This window comes from Macaca nemestrina, chromosome 4 (genome assembly GCF_043159975.1).
Source record: "Macaca nemestrina isolate mMacNem1 chromosome 4, mMacNem.hap1, whole genome shotgun sequence".
Lineage (NCBI taxonomy): Eukaryota > Metazoa > Chordata > Mammalia > Primates > Cercopithecidae > Macaca > Macaca nemestrina.
The window spans coordinates 38,000,255-38,016,484 of NC_092128.1; the positions used below are offsets into that span (position 1 = coordinate 38,000,255).

Below are 16,230 nucleotides of genomic sequence, written 5' to 3' on the forward strand. Positions count from 1 at the left end.
CTAGACTACTACTTCAATTTTCTTGCCCTATGATTTTGCTGCAATGACCAAATAGCATGAAAGACTGTTTTATTACTTTATGGCAGCTTAATTTTCCTTTGATGGTTTTCTGCATGAATTTTCCAGGGGAACTGACATTTTTTTAAAAAAGAAAAATGCTTGACTACTGCAGCAAGACCAAAGGTGGATAATTTAGTATAAATTAATGAGCATCATTAATAACAATTTAAAACACAACCTCCAAAAAATATTAATACATAGAGTGAAACAAATATGGTAATAGAATGGCAGCCTAAACCCACCCACTGTGAAAAGTAGTTTATCACTTTATTAATTGTAAACCTTTTTCTCAGGAATATTTTCTGGAGTAGCTATCAGATATTATTGAAATAATTTAAGTCAGAATAATAACTTACTAGAACGCTATAACAGTGATTTCAAATTTTATACAATATTTTATTTATATACATATATATGAGAAAGTCAATTCTAATTTAAATGTAACACACAAACACTAAGGGTCATGGCTCCTATTTAAATGAAACCATGTGTTAATATATTTTTTATTTAATGGCAACTTCACAGGCAAATTTAACCTTCAATTTTTACCTGGGATTTTTAGTATAATGAAATGTATACAATATTCCTGTTAATTTACCTCTATTTCTATGTTATTTAAAAGTAAACATATTATATGTGAACCAAGAGCATATTTAAAATATCAAGATTTTTGTAATATCTAACTGCCAAAGGGAGGTAAGAATATAGACCATGGAGAGACAAGAGCCAATGGCCACAATGAAATCTAATGAGGGTTAGAGCTCCAAATGCCAGAAATAGGTTAAGAACATGGAAATATGTCAGAAGAGATGTTCTGTTAGGATTACTAAACCCTTTTGCCTTGAGGTTCTTTCCCTCAAGTTTCTCAGTGATATGATTAGAATCTGAGGGGTTCAGGTTTGGCTGAGTGACATATAACACAAGAGTTCACTCCTAATAGATGAGGACCCAAGGGCCTGAGTCACAAGCCAGGCAGAACCTGAGAAGAGTTTCTGAAATGGTGTCTCAATTATCAGCCTTAGCTAGTTATCCCCATCATTAGCCATGTACATCGGACTATCTTATATCTTGTATATGACTAAAGAATTATCCAATTAATTCAGCCAAGAGGGGAAGGGCCTTCCTATCTGAAGTGCTAAATAACTGCTGGTCTTTAAAGATGTTAATGAGATGATTAAACTTTCTTTTTTTTTTTTTTTGCCTATTTTTGTCTAGATTTTAACCTTTGAATTTAACCTGTTTCTTTTCCAGGTAAAATTTAAGCCAGGACATTATATTCAAATGACAACCTTTTTTTTTTTTTTAGATGGAGTCTCGCATGGTCACCCAGGCTGGAGTGCAATGGTGCTATCTCGGCTCACTGCAATTTCCGCCTCCCAGGTTCATACAATTTTCCTGCCTCAGCCTCCCGAGTAGCTGGAATTACAGGCACACACCACCACACCCAGCTAATTTTTTGTATTTTTAGTAGACACCAGGTTTCACTATGTTGGTCAGACTGGTCTTGAACTCTTGACCTCGTGATCTGCCCGCCTCGGCCTCCCAAAGTACTGGGATTACAGGCGTGAGCCACCACACCCACCCTCCAATGACTATTTCTATAAGAATATTCTTCCAAGTTTTCTGTAATCATCTCTTATCATTTGTGCTGGCAAGATGCTTTTACCATATATATGAATATACATACATATGAATTATTTTTCACAAATTTAACATACGCTAACCCAGGCTTAGGGTTTTGACATCAGCACCTTGTCTCAATTAACACCACTTGTTTGCATGACCCTGTATAGCAATCCTAGACTTGAACTTCTGTTTTAAATTGCTAAATAAATGCCTAAGAATAGGTGGATGATGGATAAGAAGTCATTTATATCTTGCTATTTCTTACCAAATACATTAAGTATCTTAAAGAAAATAATTTTGTAGCACTCAATAATGTCACAGTCATTTTCAATAAATTAGGGAAGTGTAGTCCTAGCTTTAAAAATCCTGTGAGCTCGGGCCAGGCATGGTGGCTGATGCCTGTAATCCCAGCACGTTAGGAGGCTGAGGCAGGTGGATCACGAGGTCAGGAGTTCAAGATCAACCTGGCCAAGATGGTGAAACCCCATCTCTACTAAAAATAAAAAAAAATTAGCTGGGCGTGGTGGCAGGCGTCTGTAATCCCAGCTACTCAGGAGGCTGAGGCAGAGAATTGCTTGAACCCAGGAGGCGGAGGTTGCAGTGAGCCAAGATCATGCCACTGCATTCCAGCCTGGGCAACTGAGCAAGACTCCATCAACAAACAAACAAACAAACAAACAAAAAACACACACACAAAGAAAGAAAGAAAGAAAAATCCTTGAGCTTGAACTCTTTGCGATATTTTGGAAGTGCAGACCCAGCCAGTAAAAGCTGAATAAAAGCCTGACTTGTAAGTAGTAGAGAGAATTCAAGACGGCTTTAAGTTAAAATGGGAAATTATCAGATAAGAGTAAAAAAAAAAAAAAAAAAAAGTCAAAATACAGATACCCCTCTTCCTTCCCTCTCTAAGAAAGGAGGATACAGGCTAATTTGGGAGCCAAGTTTTTATTATGTTGTTTGAAGTAATGGGAAATAATAAACTGATTTATTAATCTGTATCAGTTTGTTGGAGAGAGAAGAATGGACAAAAAGACCAATGAAGAGAGATATTGGGCGGGAGAGTGTTTTAGTGAGCTAGAGGGAGTTGCTTAGAAAGAGAAGAGGGTTATAAAAACTGAATTTGGCAAAAAATTTATTGTGTATTGAGGATGCTAATTCCCCCTTTGCTGCCTTTTTGTTTGCACTCTCCCTTCCCCTACCAAAAAAAAAAAAAAAACTATATTAAAATTCCAACTCCTATTCACGACTTGGGGAATCAAATCTGTTGTTTACTGGACGAAGAGGGGATTGAGTGTTTTGTTCGTTTATTTATTTACTTGCTTAATACAACATAATGCTCAGCTTTCTCTCTAAGGGTTCATTTCTACCTAGGTCCCCTGCTATGCCTGGCTCAAGCCCTCATGGCTGGGGTTAGGTTCCCTTGCCCGAGTTTGCTTCTGGGGCCAGCCAGTGAAGAGTGGTGGTCATTGGTAGCAAAGCAAAATCAGATTTAGAGTAAAAGTGCATGAAGTTTCTATTAGGAGAGAGGGCAAACTCAAGAGTGTTCATTCAATTTCATGGATCTGGAGTGAAAAGTGGTAAAAGTTCATGGCCACCATTATCCATCAAATGATTTTCAATTCAGGTTTTCAGCACTGGGCTTCAAAACCACTCACCTCGTTTCCAACTTGCAGTGACTGCCACTTTCTTGGAGAAAGTTGCCATTTCCTCAGCATTTTCTTCTATCCCCTGAATCTGTCTGTTCCAACCCAGATCACTTAAGAAATTTGTAGTATCTACTAGTCCCAGGAGTCTGAGTTGACATTTGGGCACATGTTTCTGACTAGATATTTTCAAAATCAACATAAGACTCAAATTTTTTTGTTTTCTTTCCAGTTTGTATACTTTCCCTCATGAGCCACATTCTACATAATTGAGGGCTTTTTATTGACAAATGGCTTAAAATGTTGTTTCAATGGCTTTGAAACAACAAAATACCCTATTAAAATCTGTCCATGAGGTAAGGTTTCCCTTAATTAAAAACTGAGTACACTTGGCACATTTCTTATTTTGCTCTTGACACAACAAATGTGTAGATTTACCAATAAATCACGTAATTGGAAAAATTTGGATACCATTTTGTGGATGGCATCTTTGCTTTTTATAGCCTGCTACAAATACAGTTGAAAGTTCTTTCCCTTAAATGACACAAAACTGTTCTAAAATTGGCTGTTGGGCTGACCTACACGGGACTGAGGGAAGGAATCTAGAAACAGAAACATTACAAAATACTGAACTGAAGAAGACAGATTAAGCATAACCTTTCTACTCAACCATGTCATCTTCCTCCCTTTCTTCTCAATTCTGTATTTAGATTCAAAGTAAACCTTCCTGCTTCTGCAATATTTGGATCACAAGAGCATAAATAGTTATGGCCTTATATGTGAAGGTTAAATACAGCTCTGTATCCAAACTCTGTTCAGGAGAAATAGTTCAGGTTCAGTTGGGACATTGTTAAAACCCAGGGGTACTAAACACACCACGACAACCCCCAAAATAGGAAATGGTAGAAAATACATCTATTTTTTGTTGCTGTTCTTTTAAACCCTATCAATGAGAGATGACAAGATGCTATTTGGTTATTATTTATCAGTGTAGTGCAGTTTTAGTGTGAAACTAACCCATGTTCAATGAGGAGTCCACTGTGTCTGACCTGGACTGGCAAAACTGTGAGTGAAACTTAATAGTAAGGAATCTCTCCTAAACAAAAAAGAGGTGGGTGGCAAGAGAAGTCCAAGGATACCAGGATGATGAAAGAGAAAGGCACCTTTTTGTATGCTGTTCTTATATTCCATAGGCTCCACTTCCACTCCGGGTTTTAGGTCAAAAGCTAAAACAATACTAAAACATTTTTTTCTAGTTATATGTGAGAGGTTGAGACGATAATATTACACTAGAAAAAACAATAAAATAAAGAAGGATTTTGCCTACTGAAGTGAAAAAATCCAATTTATTTTTGACTTATTCAGGCTTTGGAAAACCAAAGAGATGACAGGCCCTGGGTAGGACAGTGACTGGTACAGCGGGATGTGCACCAGCAGTTTCAGTTTCAGCAGCAGCAGGAGGAGAAGCAGGTACAGCATGAATCTCAGTGTCCCTGACCCTGGACATGGCACCTCAGCACAGACACAAGCAGCTGCAGCAGCAGGACCGATGCCACATGGAGCCCAGGGGCAGAGTGCCTTTGGTGGGCATGAGCAGTAGTGTACATCAGCAGCAGATGGCCATGGGGGACTCCAGCAGAAGTAGAGTAAACGGTGAATAGTTGTAACAAGTATGAGAGGATTGTACTTATGAATACATAGGAAATGCTCTCTGAGACAAAGGGAGCATTTGGGGCCATCACAATGATGAGCAATGCTACTGAAATTTAATGGATAAAGGCCACAAATAGATTTGTACCTTGTGCAAGATAGATCTGGTATTTCTTTGGAATGCACTGGTAAGATATAAAGTCTAACATTTGTTCAAATGGTTAGGCATTCATTCTCATACCAAAACAGCTGCTAGTATGCTGTGTATCACCCTGTGCAACAACACATTGTCCCCTGTCCCACATCACTTTTGAATGTCTCAGTGGATACTGATGTGGATGAAAAGCCAGTTGGTAATTATTTGAACCTAGAGCTTGATGTGGTTTTGCATATAAACTCAGTTTTACTCATTTTAATCAGTTTTATTATACACTGAATTTTGCAGAAATGAAATTCCATGGCCAAGCAAGGGAATACTAAGCTTTGCTTTATTTGTGACTTTCTCCAGAGTTGTTTCCATTTTGGGAAGGCACATCACCAATGGCAATGTGACCTATGGAATCTTAGTTTCCCTCTATGATACAACCACAGCAATTTGAATTTGTAGCTGTCACATTCAGGGTGATTCTAAAGATGAGTGGAAGCATCTGACTATTTCATTATACCCTATGGTGTCATCATGCATAAATACTTACATATTGAAATACATGTTGTTATATTATAAATTACTTTTACCTTAATTTTCCTTTATAATAGAGTTGGGGTATTATACTAGTTTGTTAAAATTATGTGAATAGGAGAGTTATAGATATTTCATTCTGATCAACCAAGTGTCAATGAATATATATCTATTTTCAAAAGAGAATTTGGAGTCTGATAGGAATGAGAGAATTGCTTTATGATGACTCAGTAGTGGTCAGTGACAGGATGTTAAGGGGAAGGAGCCTGAAAATAGCAAATGTAGATAGAGGCAAAGAAATATTTTTGTAATGATTTTAGAATCCAAGTTCTATCTCCAGGTTAGTGAGTCTTAAAAACATAAGTCTCACCAAACTAGATTAAAGTTGTAGCTACTAATTATAACTAACAATATATCTAGTATTATAAATAACAATATATCTAATATAACAATATAACTAATAATGTATCTAATTATAATTAGATACTTATCAAAAAAACAATCATAATACTCAACACTTATGGGGTGCTCACTCTGTGCATTGTTCCAAGTACTTGAAACGTATTAACTCATTCTGTCCTCTTAGCAACCCTAGGAGACAGAGTCATGACCATCCCTACATTGTAGACAGAAAGCTGAAGCACAGAATACAGCCCCATACCATCCTGAAAGTGCTCAATCTCGTCTGATTTGAGAAATTAAGCAGAGTCGGGCCTGGTTAGTACTTAGATGGAAGAAAAGCAAAGCACAGAGAAGGTACAACTTGCCCAAGGACACTGGGATATCAAGTGGTCAGGACAGGATTTACACATATGCAGCCTGACTCCATCTGTACCTCCCGCTATCCTCCAGCACCTGTGCAATCAGGTCAAAGCAATTACTCATTCTGAAAACTATTTTCAACAACCATTAATTCCACAGAAATCATATATTTCCCATAAAATATAATTTGGCTGTACTTGCATTCATTAATTAACATTCCCAGATTGCTGCTATACAAACCAGTTTGGCAGCACAATCAGTGAATTCTAAAGACATCATAAACCCTCCCAAGAAGACCAGAAGAACAGCTTCAAAAAGCTAGGACAACTAATTCTTGGCCCTTCCAAGTGCCCCATGCAGGAGGGGGCCACTATTATTCTGGAGGCCCAGACCTAATGCTGGTGGCTACACCCACATCTGACTCATCACGGATCCCAGGCATAAGACTGCACTGTGAGGTCTGCATTGGTAAATTTTCTATGCTGCCTAAAAAGGCTGTAGATGGTTTGAGGAGCTGAGTCTGGAGGAGGAACATGAGAAAAGAGGTAATAGAAAAGGGTAAGGAGGACCCTCAAGGAGGAGAATGCCAGTGAGAGCTGAGGACTGGAGCTTCTGACTCTCCCAGTGCTGGTCATTCCCATCTGCTGCTGAATGCCCTATACAGACACTAAGACAAAGCAAGACAAAGACAGACAATCTTCTGCCTTCAGCACATTCACTTAACTTCTGCTTATGCATAAGTATTATTATAAATAAGAAATTTAAGGGATCATTTTAGTTGATGAAATAATAATAAATAATAATAGAATAGGTAAATTCAGCTTCTCATTAGGCCTAGCTGTAACAATTTTCTTTACATAGCTCCTTTCTTATTTTCTTATTTATAAGACAGACTTAAAATACAGTATAGTGGTTCAAGTTTCTCATAAAGTTATAGCATAATACTTTAGATACGGATATGCTGCTTTATAGCTGTGTAGCCCAGAAGTTCTTGGAGGCTTCATTTACTCATCTAAAAAAGGCATGAACATATCTGTCTTATAGATGGTTATCCTATAGATGGTTTAAAGAAGGAAGTATATAAAGTGCCTGACATAGTGTCTGACATATAAGTTAAAATTTTAATGTCATCTCTTACTATTTTTTTAGGCTAATCTATCTATAAAATAATCCTGCAGCATAACATCGTAAAGCCCACCATAATTAACTAGAAAACAAACCCAAAACAAGTACTAATTATGTTTTCTCATTATACTCAACCCCTAAGTTGTACTTACTTGCCTATTTCTTTCTAACTCAGAATACCTCAAAAAAGCACATTATATATTATTGTGACAGCTTTATGTTGAGGTAGAAAACAGAAAACCTAATTCAATTGCTTTCCACAAATCAATCCATGGATATCCAGAGTAATATAGACATAATCTCTTATATATTACTTTCATAGATTCATAATATTCTTTTATAAAGCATTTTCATAACTCTATAAGAAAAGAATGGTCAGTTTAATTATTTCCATTTTACAAGTCTAGAAAAGCAGCTCAAATGGGCTAAGGACTTTTCCCAAAGTTACATGACTATGTTTAGCAGCTAGGTGGAACTGGAATTCGGTGGCTGCAGGCCTGGGCCATAGGATTCCTGATTTCTGCCATCACTGTAAATTCCTTCCTTCAGGGTTAAAATTCATATCAGAATATACATACATACATTCTCATAGATGCTCAGAAATAGGTGAGGCAAAATGGGCCATGAAAAAGCCCTCTCAGCTAATATGAATGAATTAACTGCTATAGAGGGTTGAAAGAAGGAAGTGTATAAAGTGCCTGACACAGTGTTTGACATACAATAAGTTCAACAAATTAATGTTCTCTCTTGTTATTATTTTAGGGTAACTTATCTATAAAATAATCCTGCAGCATAAATTATAAAGCCCACCATAACTATCTATAAAACAAGCCAAAAGCGAGTACTAATTATGAATGTTGACTGTACTCAATCTCTAAGTTGCACTTACTTGCCTATCTTTCTAAATCAGAGTACCTCCTTTTGGGCAAAAGTTGGCCTTCTCAAATGCAACACATTTGCTTGTGAAATGACTATCAACACTGGTATTGCACAGCTGCTCTAACCCTATGATGTTAATGAAAGTGACGCAGAAGAGAAGAGAAAGTTCCGTATTTCACCATTAGATGGTGCTAGGAGAAGTTGAAAGAAAATGGTCTTAAAAGTTATTGATGCAATGAATCACAGGATTTGAATGGGGTTTTCTATATGATAGAGTTCATGCTTCTCTCCCAGAAAGGAACACACCCAACCCATCAAAGAGTAAAACATCTTCCAAAGCTACCCCATTTATTCAGTTAATTATACTTCTGCCAAGACATGCTCCTTTCTAACCACAATTTCAAATGCAAATGGAAGACTCTAAGATTCTATTAAGGAAAATGAAAGTATTGCACTTTGTTTATAGTTTGCTGCAACTCTCATTTTGAGTCTTTATCAACATATTTTTCAACAGGATGTGACAGATTGGAAGAGGCTAAATGCCTGTGACAATGCATTGATCCTAATAATATTAATTATTATGGTTAAAATGAAAAGTAAGTTCAAGAGACTAGTCATAACAAGTATTGCCTTTCCATGAATAACATGTTATATAGCATACAATTTATGGAGTTCTGTGCATTTCAGCTAATGCATCACTTTAGTGGGCTTTTATTTTCTAATATTGATGATATGTTGCAAATCAAAAATCAGTGCATGGCCCTGGACTTCTGTGAATATAAATGAAAACAGCCTTGAGCACTGCAAACTTACTAATACTGTTCTTTTATAACACTTGTAAGTTTCTTGTTGTTCAATATCTGTCTCTACCACCAGAAGGAGACTGGAAGACTGATCGTCTTGAAGTTCAATACAGTATATCCCCCAACACCAAACTCTCTCTCTCCCTCTCAATCTCTTTCTCTCTGGGTATATGTATGTGTGTATGTGTGTGTAAAATGAACAGGTTTTTTTAAATGCATAAATAAATAATAAAAATTACAGTACAGTATAGTTTCTCTTTCACTTATTGGGTTTATTCACAAAGCAAGTAAGTAAATTTTAGGGTGAATTTTCACCACCTCAGCAGCTAACTCCTGGAACTTGACTGTACTCTGTACCCTTAACCTGGTCCTTGTAATCCCCAGGCAGAGCCCCTGATGGCTTCAAAATAAAAAGTTTGACCACTTCTGCAAAAATTTTCTCATCTATTTTAAAGCAAGCAATGTGTTTTAGAAATCTGATCCGGGTTTCAGATGAACTGCTTATATTTCTGTTGCAAACATAGTGGCTCAGGAAGAATTTATATGGGGCAAATATCATATCACAATCACTGAGCGATGTATTAGTTGAGGAAGATCCAAACAACTGTAGTATACTTTATTTTATAGTATACTTTATTTTTGCAGACTATATGGCGAGACATGGAATATGGCTACATACAAATAAGAATAAATTATTGATTAATAGACTCAGGTTAGGTGAACAGGATAACCAAATCTGCAAAGTAAAAATATGGTATACTCAGTGTTTATCATGTAATGCAGAGAAATCCAGTATCAATTGCTTAAAGTTATGTTTTAGCCAGTTGTTTTGGTATTATACAGACACACTTCTACGCATCTATGTTTACCATCTACATGAGTAAATGGGCCTGCTGGAGAGACTTAGATCACAAAAGTGAGTATCTTTCTTTTCTTTCTTTCTTTTTGGTCTATTGAAAATCAGAATTAGTTGTCAGAATCCTACAAATTATCAGTGTGCTACCCAATGTTGTCCCTAATTTCTAGTGGCATTTGGCACAAGATGACAAACTCTCTAAGTGAAATAGATAAGTGTCTGTACAGGACAACATAGGTATAGAAGTCAAAAAACAGAAATGTAACATTTACCAAATCAGTTCAACACTGGGGTGTTCGAAATTTACTCTACCAAAGAGCAGAGGGGTTATTCGGCTTTCTCAGCCAGTCAGTCTTTTGCACAACTTCAGAGATGTCAGCAAACCGCCAAATGTTTTCTGGAAAATGGACTTTTAAACTGGCCTGATGCCAAATAAGCAAAGTATAAAGCTATGAGCAACACAGGAGCAAGAGACACCTTTGGCTCAGTGAGCTTGGTCTAGTGTTTTGTGAGACAAAGAACCAAGCATGGCACAGAAAGGCAATTCTACATATAGACCAGCAGACGGGCACTTGGGTAGCCAATGGGCAGTATCAGAGTACTTGGTGCTGAAGGGAAGGAAAGATTAATATTTCCTTACCTTAAAATGATTTTGAAAGGACTACGTCTGCCTAAGAATTCCATGGGCTTTACCATAAGCAGTCAACAAACATTTTTTAAATACCTCAACTAGGCCAGGCGCGGTGGCTCACGCCTGTAATCCCAGCACTCCGGGAGGCCGAGACAGGCGGATCATGAGGTCAGGAGATTGAGACCATCCTGCCTAACACGATGAAATCCCGTCTCTACTAAAAATACAAAAAATTAGCCGGGCGTAATGGCGGGCGCCTGTAGTTCCAACTACTCGGGAGGCGGAGGCAGGAGAATGGGGTGAACCCGGGAGGCGGAGCTTGCAGTGAGCCGAGATCGCGCCACTGCACTCCAGCCTGGGCGACAGAGCGACTCCGTCTCAAAAAAAAAAAACAAAAAAAAAAAAACAAAAAAAATCCACCTCTACTAATACACATCTGTTGTTTTTGTCCAGTATCTCTTCTTTGGGGATCTGTTCTCCCCTTTCCATGTGGTATCATGAATCTGCCACTCACAGCCTTGTCTTCTCCACCCATCCCTGGCTGCTATGAGCTGAATTATGTTCCTCCCCCATATTTATATGTTGAAGTCCTAACCTTCAGTACCTAGGAATATGGCTGTATGTGAAGATAGGGCCTTTAAAGAGTAGTTAAGGTGAAATGAAATCACTTGAGTGTGCCCTAATCCAATATGGCTGATGTCCTGAGGAGAATAGGACACAGACATAGGCTTGCCCATAAAGAAAAGAGCATGTGGGAATATTCCAAGGTGGCAGTCATCTGCAAGTCAAAGAGAGAGGCCCCAGAAGAAAGCAGCTCTGCTTATCTTAGACTCACCTTATCTTAGACTTCCAGCCTCCAGAACTGTGGAAATGAAATTTCTTTTGTTTAAGCCACCCAGTCTGTGGTACTTTGTTATGGCAGCCCTAGCAAACTAATCCAGTGCCCATGGGAGCAGCCTCAGCCCAACCATTTACAGGAGCTATTCTCCCGGTCACAGTGTTGAGCAGAGTGGGCTGATGACACATGTTGGTCTCTCAGTTTGGAGGGGAAAGGGAAGTGGCTGCATTTCTGAACAGGGAGTACCTGGCAGTCATCTTCTCCATCATGTGGAGAAAGCCCATCTGCATAAAGAGCGAATGAGGCCAACGTACAGAAATAGGATATATGCAATTCAAGCATAAAATGATCAGGGTTTCAACTAATATGTCAATAATAGAAGCCTTTTTTTTTTTTTTTTTTTTTCCCGGAGACAGGATCTCATATTGCCCAGGCTGGTCTCGAACTCCTGGTCTCAAGCAGTCCTCCTGCCTCAGCCTCCCCAGTAGGTAGGATCACAAGTACATGCTACTGCTCCACCTGGCTAGAAGAGTCATTTACTTCAAAACTAAGAAATGACTTACAAAAATGTAATGCTCCGCTAAAAATTAAAAAACAAATCAGGCCAGGTTCGGTGGCTCACACCTGTAATCCCAGCACTTTGGGAGGCCAACGAGGGTGGATCACGAGGTCAAGAGATTGAGACCATCCTAGCCAACATGGTGAAACCCCGTCTCTACTGAAAATACAACAATTAGCTGGGTGTGGTGGCACACACTTGTAGTACCAGCTACTCGGGAGACTGAGGCAGTAGAATCACGGGAACCCAGGAGGCAGAGGTTGCAATGACAGGAGATTGCGCCACTGTACTCCAGTCTGGTGACAGATTGAGACTCTGTCTCAAAGACAAAAACAAAACACACATACAAAAATCATAAAGTAGTATGAAGTAAAAAGTAAGAAGTGAAAAATAAATTAAAGTACTGAACAACAGAGTACAATAAGAAAAAAACTAACTGAGCAAGGTAAATTCTAATTACTTCTGAGGATACTCTAAGCCTCAAAGTGAGGTGTAAAAACCACTTTAAAAATAATAATTTGATTATATAAAAATTTTAAACCTGTGTGAGCCTAGAAATACCATAAATGAAGGTAAAAGACAAGCATATATTTACATTTAACAAAATTAATATGTTTGTAAATATGTAAGTATCTATTTTAAGACAAAGCATATTGTTAATATACACTGTAAACACATATTGTATAAATGGAAAAATATATAAAATATATTAATACATATATATATAATATACACATTATTGAGCTTACTTTCCTTTCTATTATTTTTAACTCAACAATACGGTTGGAACATTTTTATAACATTAAATGTAGATCTCCATTATTTATAATGTCTTCATAGTTACCCACCAATAAATGTGCAAAAGTTTGTTCACACTTGAATTATGTAGCATTCTAGTAATGTAAAAATTGCACATGAATCGAAAGGTATGTAATTTCACTAAACACATGTTTTTGCTTTCTTTTTGCTTATCTGTATTTTCTATTCTTTTCATAATGAATGTGTCTTATTGTTTAATAAAGGCATAATAAAAACAAAAGCTAAAAGGAATGAAAAAATGCGTATTCAATCGTTTTTAAAATTTGACTTCCATTTTCATTAACTTCCTTCTCATGGATGGCCAGAAACCTAGAAAGGATACAGGAAGGAAAAAGAACATGTCTACTAAGTTCCATTTTTGATAAATAGAGAAAATCACAAAAAAGTAGGAGTAGAAAATATACCCACCTCCACCGATTGCTGTTAATCTATTCTAGAGTTCCTTATCTGGAGTCATTATTTTCAGACTGAACTCTCCCAAGTTTCATAGGGGATGGAGTGCTGTCAAGCAGGAGTCTCCAGGGGCCACCAGGAGAAATTAAAAAAAGGGCAAAGGGGAGGATAAAGGGGAGAGGATCCTACCCTTTATCACAGTCATTCTATTTCTTTCATGGTTATATGGGACTTCTGAGTATTTTTTTAAAGTTTAGAGCTTTAAAAAAATCCACCAATATCCACTGCAATGTAGATCAATGTTCTTTCTTTCTGATTTAGGTTTTTCTGGCTATATATCATACACCCTCACTTTTTTCTTTACAAGATCCATGGAGAAGAAAAGCTAAGGCCCGATAGTCAGCAAGAAATAGCAGATTTATTCCCTTTTCCCTGAATACAGAACCATCAAGATGAAGACACTGCCCAGAGAGCTAATCTATAAGAAGTACTAAATAAGTACTGGATAAGAAGAGAAAGAAAATTCTCACCATTGTGTTCCTACTCCATCCTCTGGCAGTCAGCACTTAGCTTCTCCTCAAATGAAAGGTGAACAAATACTTAAAGACTTGGGTTGAAATGTACAAAACTATGAGTCTGCCTGAAAAAATTACTTGTTCATCTCCAGACCACATGCATAAGGATCAACCAACCACGTGAGGAAGGGTCAAACCTGTCCTTTTAGATAGCAGTAACAGTCTCTCGGCTGCAATGGTAACCACCCAGAAATTGATCCTGTATTATGAAATGTGTTGCTATCTTTCTACCTAGTTTATGGATAATATTAAAACTAGTTCTCTAGTTCTTTCACACATGTAGAAAGCTTATTATTTAAAATGTGTAATTATATCTCACAGGAGTGAGGAATTATATTTTTGATTTATCCTACCCTTGTTATTTGCCCCATAGCATCAGCTCAATATCAAGCTCATAATGCATACATAGAGAAATCAGTCCAGGCATTGCCAAAACTCTCTGATAATTGGCAGTGGTCCCCTTCCATAACTCTGGCTCCCATCATTAGGATGTTTCATTCAAAATCATTATTACTATTATATATTAGGGACTATGACCATGTACTAAATTTGAAAAGTGAAAAAATAATGTCCCACCCTCAGGGCATCTCAGTCCTTGTGGGGAGACAAACACATACAAATACAGCTGAATCTTGAACAACATGGGTTTGAACTGTATGGGTTTACAAATATGCAGATTGTTTTTTCAATAAATATGTTGGGAAAAATTTTGGAAATCTGCAATAATTTAAAAAAAATCTCAAAGTTGAATCACACAGCGAAGTAACGTTTTAAAAATTAAGAAAAAGTTAGATATGCCATGAAATTGTAAAATATATGTAGATTTCAGTCTATTTTATCACTTACTATTATGCAATGTACACAAATCTTATAAAAAGTTAAAATTTATTGGTGAGTAGATCACCTGAGGTCAGGAGTTCGAGACTAGCCTGACCAATACGATGAAACCCTGTCTCTACTAAAAATAACAAAAATCAGCTGGGCATGGCAGCACATGCCTGTAATCCCAGCTACTTGGGAGGCTGAGACAGGAGAACTGCTTGAACTGGGAGGCGGAAGTTGCAGTGAGATCGCGCCACTGCACTCCAGCCTAAGTGACAGAGCAAGGCTCTGTCTCAAAAAAAAAAAAAAATTATAAAAACGTTATACACACGAACATATTGAGACCATGTGTGGTAGAGTAGAGCGAAAGGTAAACAAATGTAAAAATGCAGTATTAAATCATAACTGCATAAAATTAGCAGTAGTACACACCATACTACTGTAATAAATTTGTAGCCATCTCCTGTTGTTATTGCAGGGAGCACAAGTATTTCCAGTGTTTGCTTAAAATACCTTGTGATGCTAATCATCTTCTCCTGAGCAGTTTGTCAGACAAGCAAATTGTGCATTGCAGTAAAAACTAAAAAAAAAAAAAAAAAAGCCGGGCGCGGTGGCTCAAGCCTGTAATCCCAGCACTTTGGGAGGCCGAGGCGGGTGGATCACGAGCTCAGGAGATCGAGACCATCCTGGCTAACACGGTGAAACCCCGTCTCTACTAAAAAAAAATACAAAAAACTAGCTGGGCGTGGTGGCAGGCGCCTGTAGTCCCAACTACTCGGGAGGCTGAGGCAGGAGAATGGCGTGAACCCGGGAGGCGGAGCTTGCAGTGAGCCGAGATCGCGCCACTGCACTCCAGCCTGGGCGACACAGCGAGACTCCGTCTCAAAAAAAAAAAAAAAAAAAAAAAAAAAAAAAAAAAAAAAAAAAAACTCCTGTTGTTCCTGTGTATTTTTCATCATGTTTAATGCCGTGCTGTAACCTTGAATAACACTGTAGGACTCATACAAAGTACCTCTAGTAATGTTGAAAATGCTCCCAAGAAGTACACAAATCCACAATGTTACAAGAAAATGTTGAATTCCTTGATGTGTACCATAGATTGAGGTCTGTAGCTGCAGTTGCCCACCGTTTCTGAATAAATGAATCCAGCATACAGACCATGATAAACAAAAGAAAATAAAATTCATAAAGCCATCACTAAAGCCACACAAGCAGATGTGAAAACATTGCATTTTTTGTGAAACACCTTTTTATCTTGTATTGAAAACGCAGCTTTTATGTGAGTAGAGGATTGCTAAAAAAAAAAAAAAAAAAAAAAAAAAAAAAAAAAAAAAAAAAAAAAAAAAAGGCGTGCCTGCAGACTCTAATGTGATTCAAGAGAAAGCAAAGTCATTATATGACAACTTGAAGCAAGAGAAAGGTAAAGGATCTAAAGGTGAGATTTTAATGCTAGCAAAGGATGGCTTAATAATTTCAAAAAGAAGTTTGGCTTAAAAAATGTCAGGGTAAC

At 37.5% G+C, this 16,230-nt stretch overlaps 1 protein-coding gene and 1 long non-coding RNA gene across 7 annotated transcripts in view; both read right to left on the reverse strand.

Moving 5' to 3' along the window:
• The window catches only part of LOC105475315 (cadherin like and PC-esterase domain containing 1), a 311,154-nt gene that overhangs the window by 210,686 nt on the left and 84,238 nt on the right, over positions 1 to 16,230 (reverse strand). The window lies entirely within an intron of this gene.
• Positions 1,241 to 15,314, reverse strand: LOC139362752 (uncharacterized). Its single transcript, XR_011622014.1, has 2 exons — positions 13,339 to 15,314; positions 1,241 to 13,239 (listed from the first exon to the last, which is right to left on the reverse strand). It is a non-coding gene; the product is annotated as an uncharacterized lncRNA (long non-coding RNA).